Here is a 14651-nt window from a genome sequence, read left to right as displayed (position 1 = left end):
CAAAAGTATTTATAGCAGTTTTATTTATCTTTGCCAACACTTGAAAGCAACAGAGATCTCTTTCAATTGGTGAATGGATTTTTAAAAAAAACCTTATGATATATCTATACAATGGCATATTATTCAGTGATAAAAAGAAATGAGCTATTAAGCCATGAAAAGAGAAAAGAGGGACCTTAACTGCATGTGACTAAGTGAAAGAAGCCACTCTGAAAAGGCTACATAATGTGCGATTCCAACTATATGACATGTTGGAAAAGCCAAAACTATGGAGATAAGTAAAAATATCTCTGGTTTCCATGGGACAAGGGAAGGAGGGAGGGGTAAATAGGTGGAACACTGGATTTTTAGAGAAATGAATATATTGTATATGGTGTAGTAACAATGGACACCTGTCACTGCACAAAGAGTGAACCCTAATGTAAACTACGGAATTTAGTTAACAGAAATATATGAATATTTGTTCATTAATTTTAAAAAATGTGTGACAACATTATAATAAGTAAATAACAGGGTAAATTATGTTGAGAGGAGGTGGCAGTAAGTGGAAACTATACTTTATGCTTAATTTTTCTGTAAACCTAAAAATTCTCAATTTGTATATAAATTATCTATATGTAAATATACATAAATCCGTTGATTTTATTTTTGTATAGATGTAAATTGTTTTGAGATTATTTAATTGCTATTATTCTAATCCTCTTTATAAATGGACACTGAAGAAAATATTGTGGACACTGAATTATCTTTTTTTCAGCTATGTTCGGTTATTAAAATTTCTAATTCATTTTCGTTTTTCTCCTCATTCAGTTTTAACTTCTCTGTCTTCATGTTCAGGATGAAACATATCATTTGGTTCCTTCTCTGTAATGAAGTTTTTCCTTTTTCTTTCTTTCTTTATACACACACACACACACACACACATGCAGAGAGAAAAAGAGAGAGAGAAACAGAGAAAATGAAAAATAAACATTACCTATAGGCCAGTCACTGTGCTTGGCACTGATAATAATGAGAAAAATTACACCACTGTCACTCCTTTGAAGAAAGATGTGATGTCTCTGAGAGAGGTAAGTAAATTCATACAGATAACTTTCTTCACTTATTAATTAATGCATCAGAATTTGACTACTGGGTGTTTATGATATGATAGAAACTGCTCTGATCTCTAAAGGTTGGATATAAAAAACAAATATAAAAAATAAATAAGACCATGTCAGGGCTAAGTGCCATAAAGAACATTAAACTAAGTGATAAGTCTTCAAATTGGCCATCATTGAGCAATTGATACTGGGCAATACTTTTGACTATAAACAATTATAAAACTGGCCAAAATATATGAGGCAATTATTTTCTAACTTTGGTACAACTGTGAGATTTACAATCTTTATGGATTTCTCATGTGGGGCAATTTTCAGACTGTGGTGAGGAAAGGTGGAACCTAACCTGAACACAGTGTCACATTCAACTTTGACAAGATAGATCAGAGTTCATGACTGGGAAGCTAATATTTATGTGTTAAATACTAGAAGAGAGAAGCACAGAGAACAAGTTCCAGAAATTTATATATAAATCCATTCTAGTCTTTGAGAAAAACCTGAGTTAGACATCCAAAGTGGAGACTCCATGAGGCCTAGCCATGACAAATTGTTAGGAAGTCATGAAATTACTGGAAATACATTGCTATTCACTAAATCACACACTGCTAGAAGGCCCAGAAGTTCTGTCATGCTGGATTATAGGGAATGTAATGACACTGGCCATATTCGTTGACTGCTCTAGAAAAGCCAGGCCTTAGGAGTTGGATTACTAAAGCCCTAGAGAAACAGTTACACTAGACATCCTGTAGTAAAGTTTAAAAGGAATCATTCAATGCTTCAAACTGATCTACTGGTAAGTTAATTGATTGTAAGAATAAATATTGGTAATCTCTTATAGAAGAAACCAAAATCTGGGAAACAAACAGAGGGTTATAGAAGGGAGGGGATGGGGGATGGGGTAACCAGGTGATGGGTATTAAGGATGGCATGTGTGGTGATGAGCCCTGGGTGTTACACACAACTAATGAATCACTGAAGACTACATCAAAAACTAATGATGTACTATATGTTGGCTAACTGAACATAAAAAAAAAGAGAGAGAGACCAAAATCCAGACTGTCAAAATACAAAATATAAAATACACAGAACAGGGGGCCTGGATGGCTTGGCCAGTTAAGTGACCAATTCTTGATCTTACTTCAGGTTGTGATCTCAGGGTCATCTCAGGGTCATGAGTTCAAGCTCCACATTGGCGGGGGGGGGTGGTTGCTACTTAAAAAATAAAATAAAATATACAGGATAATATAAAATTAATAGGTATACAAAGAAGTGACCCATTCCAAAATAATAGCCAAAATGAAGCTTGAGAGGAGGCAGGAGTTCAGTTATCACACTGGACCTTAAAATAACTATTATAAATATGTACACAGATTTTTTAAAAAGTCAGTTTTTTATTTGAATTCCAGTGTGGTTAACATACAGTATTTTATTAGTTTAAGGTGTACGAAACAATGAATCAACAGTTCCATATATTACTCAGTGCTCATCATCTATTTCAACCATTCCCCCAACCAACCTCCCCTCTATCAACCATCTGTTTGTTCTCTAGAGTTAAGAGTATGTTTTTTGGTTTCTTTCTCTTCTTTTTTTCCCTTTGTTTATTTGTTTTGTTTCTTAAATTCCACATATGAGTGAAAACATATGGTATTTATTTTTCTAACTGGCATATTTTTCTTAGCATTATACTCACTAGGTCCATCCATGTTTTTGCAAATGGTAATATTTCATTCATTTTTATGGCTGAACAATATTCATATGCTATATATATATATATATATATATATATATATATATATGAATGACATCTCCTTTAACCATTCATCTATCAGTGGACACTTGGTCTGCTTTCATAACTTAGGTACTTAGGTATTGTAAATAATGCTGCAATAAAATAATGATGCAAAAAAATTAAAACGTAAGGGTGCATATATCCCTTTGAATTGGTGTTTTCATATATTTTAAGTATATACCCAGTAGAGCAATTACTGGATCAGAAGGTAGTTCTATCTTTAATTTTTTGAGGAACCTCCATACTGTCTTCCATAATGGTTGTACTCTATTGCATTCCAACCAATAGTGCGTGAGGGTAACTCTGTCTCTACATCCTCACCAACCCATGTTGTTTCCTGAGTTTTTGATTTTAACCATTCTGATAGGTGAGTCATGATATCTCATTGTGGTTTTGATTTGCATTTCTCTTTTGATAAGTGATGTTGAGCATCTTTTCATGTGTCTGTTGGCCATCTGGATGTCTTCTTTGGGAAAATGTCTGTTTATGTCCCCTGTCCATTTTTAAATTGGATTATTTATTTTTATGGTGTTGAGTTTTATAAGTTCTTTATATATTTTGGATACTAACCCTTTATAAGATATGTCCTTTGCAAATATCTCATCCCATTCAGTAGGTTGTCCTTTAGTATGTTGATGGTTTCCTTTGCTGTGCAGAAGTTTTTATTTTTGATGTAGTCCCAATAGTTTATTTTTGCTTTTGTTTCCCTTGCCTAAGGAGACATACCTAGAAAGATGTTTTCACGGCCAATGTCAGAGAAATTACTGTATTTTCTCTCTTACAGGATTTTTATGTCTTCAAATCTCACATTTAGGTCCTTAATCTATTTTGACATTATTTTTGTGTATGGTGTACGAAAGTGGTCCAATTTCATTGTTTTGCATGTAGCTGTCCAGTTTTCCCAAAACCGTTTGTTGAGGAGATTATCTTTTTCCTACAGTGTATTTTTGCCTCCTTTATTGAAAATTAATTGACCATATGATTGTGAGTTTATTTCTGGACTTCCTATTCTATTGATCTATGTGTCTGTTTTTGTGCCAGCACCATACTGTTTTGATTACTATACCTTTGTAATATAACTTGAAGTCTGGAATTGTGATACCTCCAGTTTTGTTCTTCTTTTTCAAGATTTCTTTGTCTAATCAAGATCTCTTGTGGTTCTGTATAAATTTTAGGTTTATTTGTTCTAGTTCTGTGAACAATGCTGTTGGTATTTTCATAGGGATTGTGTTAAATGTGTAGATTGCTTTAGCTAGTATAAACATTTTAACAATGTTTGTTCTTCGAATCCACCAGCATGGAATGTCTTTCCATTTCTTTGTGTCATCTTTAATTTCTTTCATAAGTGTTTTTTAGTTTTCACAGTACAGGTCTTTCATTTCTTTGGTTAAATTTATTCCTAGATTTTATTATTTTTGGTGCAATTGCAAATAGGATTTTTACCTTAATTTCTTTTTCTGTTCCTTCATTCTTAGCATTTTGAAATGCAATGGGTGCTACAATCCAGCAATTTCACTACTAGGTATTTACCCAAAAGATAAAAATACTGATTCAAAGGGATACATGCACTCGAATGTTTATAGCAGTATTATCAACACTAGCTGAATTATGGACAGAGCCCAAATGCCCATTGACTGATTAATAGATAAAGAAGATGCAGTACACACACACACAAACACACACACACACTGAAATATGACTCAACAATAAAAAAGAATGAAATCTTCCCATTTGTAATGATGTGGATCGAGCTAGAAAGTATTATGTCAAGTGAAATAAGTCAGTAAGAGAAATACAAATACCATATGATTTCACTCATATCTAGAATTTAAGAAACAAAACAAATGAACATAGGGGGGAGAAAAAGAGAGGCAAACCAAGAAACAGACTCCTGACTACAGAGAACAAACTGATCATTATTGGAGGGGAGGTTGATGGGGGAGTGGAATGGGTTAAAACAGGTGATGGGTATTGAGGAGGCACTTGTGATGAGCACCAGGTGTTGTATGTAAGTGATTTTTTTTTCACTAAATTCTACACCTGAAACTAATGTCAACTAGCTGGAATTGAAATAAAAACTTGGGAAAAGAAAAAAAAAACTTAAATTCCAAAAACAGGGTAAAGTGCAATGGATTTGTGTACCATGATTTTATTTCCTATGACGTTATGGAGTTCATATCAGTTGCAGTAGTTTTTTGGTGGGGTCTTTAGAGTTTTCTATATATAGTATTATGTCATCTGCAAATAGTGAAAGTTTTATTTCTTCCTTACCTATTGGAATGTCTTTTATTACTTTTTGTTGTCTGATTGCTGTGACTAGGACTTCTAGTACAGTGTGGAGTAAAATTGGAGAGAATGGATATTCTTGGCCTTGTTCCTGATCTTAAGGGAAAATCACTCCATTTTTTCCCCCACAGATGTTAGCTATGGATTTTTCATGTAAAGCCTTTATTATGCTGAGGTATGTTCCCTCTAAATATGCTTCATTGGGGGTTTTTATCATGAATTGATATTGTATTTTGCTAAATGCTTTTTTCTGAATCTATTGAAATAATCATATAGTTTTTATCCTTTCTTTTGTTGATGTGATGTATCATGTTGATTGCTGGATATTGAACCACTCTGACATCTCCGGAATAAATCCCACTTGATCATGGTGAATTTTTTTAATATATTGTTGGATTCAGTTTGCTAACATTTTGTTGAAGATTTTTGCATCTATATTCATCAGAGATATTGGCCTCCAGTTCTCTCTCTCTCTCTTCTATGTGTGTGTGTGTGTGTGTGTGTGGTGTCTTTATCTGGGTTTGGGGTCAGAGAAATGCTGAATAGAATGAATTTAAAATCTTTCCTTCCTCTTTTCTATTTTTTGGAATAAGTTGAGTAGAATAGGCATTAACTTTTCTTCAAATGTTTGTTAGAACTCACTTGTGTAGCCTCTGGTACTGGACTTCTGTTTGTTGGGAGCTTTTTGATTACTGACTCAATTTCATTACTGGTAATCGGTCTGTTCAAATTTCTTATTTCTCCCTAACTCAGTTTTGGGGAAATTATATGTTTCTAGGAATTTATCCATTTCTCCTAGGTTGTCCAGTTTCTGCCATATGATTTCTCATGATATTCCCTTAGAATCCTTTCTATTTCTATGGTGGTGGTTGTAATTTCTCTTATTTAATTTATGATTTTGTTATTTGAGTCCTCTCTTTTTTTTGATGAGTCTTGCTAGAGGTTTATCAATTTTGTGGATTTCAAAGAACCAGCTCCAGGTTTCATTGACCTGTTCCATTGTTTTTTGTTTTTGTTTGGTTTTGTTTTTTAGTTTCCATATCACTGTTTTCTGCTCTAATTTTTATTATTCCTCTCCTGTTGGCTTTAGGTTTTGTTTGTTTTTGTTGTTTTCTAGCTCCATTAGGTGTAAGGTTAGGCTATCTATATGATATTTTTCTTGCTTCTTGAATTAGACCTGTATTGTTATCTACTTCCCTCTTAGAACTACTTTTGTTCTATCCCAAAGACTTTGGACCATTGTAATTTTCACTTCTCTCCATGTAATTTTTGATTTTTTTGTTTGATTTCTTGGTTGACCCATTTGTTGTTTAGTAGCATGTTATTTAGCCTTCATGTACTTATGCTCTGTCCTTTTTTTTTTTTTTTTTTCTTGTGGCTGATTTCTAGTTTCATAGTGTTGTGGTCAGAAAAGATGTAAGGTGTGATTTTGATCTTTTTGAATTTGTTGAGAATTGTTTCGTGGCCTTTCAGTGATCTATTCTGGAGAATATTATGTGTGCACCTAATAAGAATGTGTATCTGCTGTTTTAGGATGGAATGATCAGAACAATTCCGATAAATCCATCTGTTCCACTGTATCATTCAAAGCAACTCTTTTCTTGTTGATTTTTTGTTTGGATGATGTCCATTGATTTAAGTGTGGTATTTAAGTCCCCTACTATTTTTTTATTACTATCAGTTAGTTCCTTTATGTTTATTACTTCCTGCTTTATGTATTTGAGTGTTCCCATATTGGATACATAATTATTTGCAATTGGTGTTTCTTCTTGTTATATTGTCCCCTTTATTATTATATAGTGTCTTTCTTAGTCTCCTGGTACAGTCAATATTTTAAAGTCTATTTAGTCCAATATAAGTATTGCTATCTTGGCTTTCTTTTTATAGCCATTTGCATGATAAATGTTTCTCCATCCCCTCACATTCAATCTGCATGTATCTTTAGGTCTAAATGAGTCTCTTGTAGGCAGCATAAAGATTGGTCTTGTTTTTTGTGCATTTGTCACCCTGTGTCTTTTGATTGGCGTGTTTAGAAGCTTTGCATTCAAAGTAATTATTAATAGCTATGTATTTATTACCATTTTGTACTTGTTTTATATTTTTGTAGTTATCCTGTGATCCTTTCTTTTGTGGCTCTCTCTTTCATGTATTGTTGGCTTTCTTTAGTGATATACTTGGATTCCTTTCTCTTTCTTTTTTGCATACCTATTACTGCTTTTTGATTTGTGGTTACCATTAGGTTTCTATATAACATCTTCTGCAAATTACAGTCTATATTAAATTGATGGTCGCTTAAGTTTCAATCCATTCTTTACTCCTCTCCCCCCCATGTTTTAGATATGTGGTGTCATACTTTGCATCCTTTTATTTTGTGAGTCCCTTGACTAATTTTCACAAATACAGTTATTTGTACTGCATTTGTGCTTTCTACTTTTCTTACTCTTACTTATGGTCTTTCCTTTTCCCTCAAAGTGTCCTCTTTAACATTTCCTGCAAGGCTGGTTTAGTGGTCACGAATGCCTTTAGTTTTTGTTTGGGAAACTCTATCTCTTCTATTCTGAATGATAGGCTTGCTGGATAGAGTATTGGCTGCAGGTTTTTTCCTTTCAGCACTTTGAATACATCATGTCACATTCTTCTGGACTTCAAAGTCTCTGCTAAAAACTCAGCTGGTGGCCTTTTGATATTTCTCTTATATGTAACTCTTTTTTATCTCTTACTGTTCATAAAATTCTCTTTTTATTACTACTTTTTGCCAGTTTAATTGGTGTGTACCTACTTGGGTTGATTTTGTTGGAGGCTGTCTGTGTCTCCTAGATATGGGTTTCAGTTTCCTTCCCTAGATTAAGGAAGTTTTTAGCTATTATTTCTTTAGAAAAATTTTCTGCCCCCATTCTCCCTCTTTTCTCCTTCTGGGACTTCTATAATGTAAAAGTTATTACACTTGATCGAGTCACTGAGCTCCATAAGTCTATCCCCATGTTGCACATTTTTTTTTCTCTTACCTGCTCAGTTTGAGTACTTCCTATTACTCTGTCTTCCAGTTTGCTAATTCATCCTTTTTCTTCTTCTAGTCTACTATTTTTTCCATCTAGTGTATTTTTATTTACATTTATTGTGTTCTTCATCTCTGATTATTATTTTTTTTAATTTCTTGTTAAGGGTCTCATTGATGTCCTCCACTCTTTTCTCAAGTCCATGAGTATCTTTATGTTCACTACTTTATTTTTTTTTTTAATTTTTTATTTATTTTCAGCGTAACAGTATTCATTGTTTTTTCACCACACCCAGTGCTCCATGCAATCTGTGCCCTCCCTAATACCCACCACCTGGTTCCCCCACCCTCCCACCCCGCCCCTTCAAAACCCTCAGGTTGTTTTTCAGAGTCCATAGTCTCTCATGGTTCACCTCCCCTTCCAATTTCCCTCAACTCCCTTCTCCTCTCCATCTACCCTTGTCCTCTATATTATTTGTCATGCTCCACCAATAAGTGAAACCATATGATACTTGACTTTCTCTGCTTGACTTATTTCACTCAACATAATCTCTTCCAGTCCTGTCCATGTTGCTACAAAAGTTGGGTATTCGTCCTTTCTGATGGAGGCATAATACTCCATAGTGTATATGGACCACATCTTCCTTATCCATTCATCCGTTGAAGGGCATCTTGGTTCTTTCCACAGTTTGGCGACCGTGGCCATTGCTGCTATAAACATTGGGGTACAGATGGCCCTTCTTTTCACTACATCTGTATCTTTGGGGTAAATACCCAGCAGTGCAATTGCAGGGTCATAGGGAAGATCTATTTTTAATTTCCTGAGGAATCTCCACACTGTTCTCCAAAGTGGCTGCACCAGTTTGCATTCCCACCAGCAGTGTAAGAGGGTTCCCCTTTCTCCACATCCTCTCCAACACACGTTGTTTCCTGTCTTGCTAATTTTGGCCATTCTAACTGGTGTAAGGTGGTATCTCAATGTGGTTTTGATTTGAATCTCCCTGATGGCTAGTGATGATGAACATTTTTTCATGTGTCTGGTAGCCATTTGTATGTCTTCATTGGAGAAGTGTCTGTTCATATCTTCTGCCCATTTTTTGATATGATTATCTGTTTTGTGTATGTTGAGTTTGAGGAGTTCTTTATAGATCCTGGATATCAACCTTTTATCTGTACTGTCATTTGCAAATATCTTCTCCCATTCCGTGGGTTGCCTCTTTGTTTTGATGACTGTTTCTTTTGCTGTGCAGAAGCTTTTTATCTTGATGAAGTCTCAGAAGTTCATCTTTGCCTTTATTTCCTTCGCCTTTGGAGACATATCTTGAAAGAAGTTGCTATGGCTGATATCAAAGAGGTTACTCCCTATGTTCTCCTCGAGGATTCTGATGGATGTTCACTACTTTAAATTCTCTATCAGGCATATTACTTACCTCTGTTTTGCTTATGTATCTTGATGTAGTTTTGTCCTGTTCTTTTGGGACATATTACTCGGTCTCCTCACTTTTTCTAAATCTTTGTGTCTGTTTCACTGTTTTAGGAAAGTCACTTATATCCCCTGCTCTTGAATGTATGCCTTGTGAAAAAGAGGTCCTGTAGTGCCCTGCAGTGAAGTATTCCCTCTTCACCAGAACCTGGTGCTTCAGGGTTGACTCCTATGTGGGCTGCATGTGCTCTGCTATTGTGTCCTGGCCACTTTTCCTTCAGTCCAGTCATCTGCAGTGTCTATCTTTGACCATTGTGGGCAGTTTTTGGTCAGTATTCCAAGGAAGATATACAAATGGCCAATAAGTAAATGGAAAGATGCTTAACATTAATCATCAGAGAAATTAAAATCAAAACCACAATAAAATAGAACTTCTAATCCTCTAGGATGGCCAAAATAAAAAAGGTAGATAATAAGTGTTTAAAAGGGTGTGGGAAAATTGGAAATTTTATATATTGCAGATGGAAATATAAAATGGTGCAGCCACTTTGGAAAACAGTTTGGCAGTTCCTCAGAAAGATAAATATAGAGTCATCGTATAAACCAGAAATATACTCTTAGGTATATATCCAAGAAAAATGAAAAGGTATTGTCATAAAAATGTGTATGTGAACATTCATAGCAGCATAATTCATAATAGTCAAAATGTGGAAATAACCCAAATTGCCATCGACTGATAATAGATATACAAAATGGTGCATATCTCTGCCACAAAATATTGTTCATCTATGAAAGGACTGAAGTACTGACATATGTTACAAGCAGAATGAACCTTGAAAACATATGCTAAATCAAAGGAACAAGTCATAAAATATCATAAAATGTATTATTTTTTATATAAAATATCTGTAATATATAAATCTATAGAGGCAGAAAGTAGATTGGTGGTTACCTACATCTGACAAGGGGAGTGTCACAGAAATGGAGAGTGACTGCTAATGGGGAACTGGTTTCTTTTAGAGGATGAAATGATCTAAACTGATTGTGGTAATTGTTAATCTATGTGAATATACTAAAAACTATCAAACTGTACACTTTAAATAAGTGAAATAGATGTACATGACAAATCCAAATTAAAAATAAGGAAAATATACTTTAATTTCTCTTGGTATAAAAAGAAAAAGATACTATACACCCTCTCTTAGAACACTTATAGAAAAGAAAAAAATGTAATTGTGAATCTTCTCTCTTCCATATTTTTTTTCTCAAAACCTGGCAGCCATCTCTTTGAAATGTAATAATTACAAAAGATAGTACCCATATCTTCTATTTCCTGTGGGAGGATAAGAATCTAACTTTAGCTGGAGCCAGTCTCCAAGTTGCAAATATACCTCATATCATAAAGATATGAGTAATTTATTTTCCTTTTTAAAAGCAATTAACAAACACAGGTGGGTACCCTAATTATAAGGTGAATTTAGGATAAATAATGTGTGACAAATGATGATGTCACATTCTTTTACTTGGGGGAATAATAATCATTTATCATGAGAAAATGATGCAACTGGATGTATCTGCTTGGGCATGTAATGGGATTAAATTTCTCTCTGTCTTTGCAATCACTTTAGCAGATTGCCTGTAATGTGCAGCACATTCTAGTTTAACGCTTATCCAGTAATAAAACAGTTTTCTCTCTCTTCTACTTTTGTGGAGAAGCCTTTTGGGTTGGCAGATTTTGTATTTAATTATATTTCCCTAGCATACGGTATGTGAGTTATACCTTAATAAAGCTGTTATTTTAAAAATGAAGATTACAATACATCATTTTACTCTTTTTCATTTATAATATCATTGTCGAATATTTCCCCTACATATAATGAGAACCACAATTGACTGTTATAATTTTTGCTTCACTCACAAACATAATTTGGAAAACTCAAGAGGAAAAGGAAGGTCTATTTTATTACATTCAATCATATTTTTCTCTTTCTCTTCTTGCTTCCTGATGTTCCAAGATTTCTTTCACCATATTGCTACTCGGGCCCTAGATTAGTTGGTTTAGGCTACCATAAAAAATACTATGGACTGGGTGGCTTAAGCAACAGAAATTTATTTTCTCACAGTTCTGAAGGCTTGAGTGTGAGATTAGGTACCAGTGTGTTCAGTTTCTTATGAGGTCTTTCTTCCTGGCTTGCATGAAGCCACCATCCTGCTACATCTTCACTTGGCAAAGAGAGATGGATAGAGATCTTCCTTTTTTATAAAACTACAGTCCTATTAGGACTGTATTAGGACCCCATCTTTATGACCTCATTTTATCTTAATCTCCATAAAGCCCCCATCACTGGATCAAGTCATATTGGGGGTTAAACCTTCAAAATAGATATTTGGGGGAGACAACATTTCAATCCAGAGAGACCCTAAGGTTCCTAGCCAGTCTGCTTTCTTTTCAACTGTCAGTGTTTTCTTATGTTGTTTTATATATAATGTCTAGGGATTTTAGCTGTATTTAATGGGAAGAAAAGGGAACAATGTATCTACTGAATCTTTCCAGAAGCAGGAGACTACCCAGGAATAGTTTTGATTTCTACACTTCACTCAAACAAGCAAAATGTCAACATCAGGAGACCAATGAAGAGTATATAAATCATGTGATATCTATAGCAATCATGCACACACAAAAGCTATACAAATATATGCACATTAAAAAAAATAGGTGAGTTAGGGGCACCTGGGTGCTCAGTCCATTAAGCTCAGTCTTAGATTAAGTGCTGCATCAGGCTCTGTGCTCAACATGAAGTGTCCTTGAAATTCTCTCACTCTCCCCCTCCCTCTAGCCCTCCTTCCACTTGTGTGCATGTTTTCTCTCTAAAATAATAAATAAATAAAATCTTAAAAGAACCATGGAAGATTCAAAATAAAATTCTAAATAAAAATTCAGGAAGGCAAAAGAGAGAAAACAAATGAAATAAAAATTAAAATGACAGTTTAAGCCCTATATATTAATAATTGTATTAAATATAAGTAGTCTAATATGCCCTTAAAAGACAGAAACTGGCAAGGTGAATTTACATAATAATATAAAGGTCAACACACTAAGACAGCAATTCTGGATGTATATGCACCAAACAACAGAACTGCAAAATATATGAGTCAAAACAACAACAGAACAAAAAGCACAAACTGACAAATCTGAAGTTATAGTTAGGGATTTCAACAACCCTGTGTCAACAACAGAGAGATTAACTAGACATAAAATCAGCAATGATGTAGAAGAACATAACACCATCAACTAAAAAGAGATCATTGACATTTATAGAATATCCCACCCTGCAACAACAAATTGCACATTCTTTACAAGCATCCATGATACATATACCAAAATAGAAGATATATTGGAACTTTACACAAACTTCAATAAAATTAAACTAATAGAAATAATACGGAGTTTGTTTTCTGGCCACAATGGAGTCAAACAAGATACAAATAACAGAAAGGTAAGAAAAATTCGAAATACTTAAACAATAAACAGCACACTTCTAAACAATCTAAAGAAAGTCTTAAGTGAAATAAAAAAATACACTGAACTGAATGAAAAGTACAATACTACATACCAAAATTCTTTAGACATGGTTAATGCTGCACTGAGAAGAACATTTATAACACTAAATATTTATATTGGAGAATAGAGAACGTAAAATCAGTAATCTAAACTCCCAGCTAAGGAAGTGTTAAACTCAAACCAAGCAGAAGAAAAGTACCAACAGAAATTAATGAAATGAAATAAAAAGCTAATTTTTTAACAGACCAACAAATTTATAAAACTTCAGCTAGATTGACAAAGAAACAAAGAAAGACATAATTTACCAATGTCAGGAATGAAATGGGGGATATCTTTACACACCCTGAAGACATCAAGAAGATAGTGAGATATAAACAAATCTACGGGCATAAATTTGACAACATAAATGAATGAATCATTTATTCAAAAGGTACAAATTACAAAAGTTACTCAATATGAAGTAGATAATTGGAATAAATGTGTAACTATTAAGACAATTGGATTATTAACTTAAAATCATAAAAATGACATCTTCAAGACAAGATGGTTTTACTGGAGAATTCTACAAACATCTAAAAAATTGTCATCATTGAGGACATTGTGCTTAGTGAGATAACTCATAAGGAGAAATACAAATACTGTCTGTTATCACTTATATGTGGAATCTAAAAACCAAACTCATAAAAATAGCAAATGGAAGTTATGGCGGGAAAGGAAGGGACTTAGGGAGATGCTATGTAAAGGTACAAACTTTCAAGTAGCAGATGAATAAATTCTGGAGATCTAATGCACAGTATAGTGGTTATTGTTAATAATACTGTGTTACACATTTCAAAGCTGCTAAGAGACTAGATCATACCTTCTCACCACATAAAAGAAATGATAATTATGTGACATGATTGAAGTGGTGCTAACACTATTACAGTAACAATATTGCAAATGTAAATGGACCAAACCAACACGTTGTACATTTTATACTTACACAATGTTATATGTTAATTATGTTTCAAGGTTTAAATTTTTAAAAAGTTATCACCAATTCTACACAATCATTTCCACAAAGTACAAGAGGAAAGAGTAATTCCCAACACATTTTATGAAGCTATTTTTAACCTGATATAAAAAGCAGATGTACAGTATATAAAAAAGAAATCTATGTGCCAATAAATCCCTCACAAATATCAATACAAAAAGACCCTAAAAACATTATCAAATATAATCAGAAATGTAAAAAAAAAAGATGCAACATGACTGACATGGTTTTATTTCAGATATGTCTAAGACTGGGTTCAATATTTGAAAATCAATTAATGTAATCTTCCATAATAGGAAAAAGAGGAATAATTTCATGATAGTATCAATTAATGCAGAAAATGTATTTGACAACTTTAAATACTATTCATAAATTCTCTTAAAAATATAAATATAGGATACATCCTTCAACTTGATAAAGAACATCTACAAAAATGCTATAGCTAATATTATAGTAGTGGAAG

The sequence above is a fragment of the Martes martes genome, assembly GCF_963455335.1.
Source record: "Martes martes genome assembly, chromosome: X".
NCBI lineage: Eukaryota > Metazoa > Chordata > Mammalia > Carnivora > Mustelidae > Martes > Martes martes.
The sequence above is the reverse complement of the archived record's forward strand: the minus strand, read 5'-3'. Positions refer to the sequence as shown.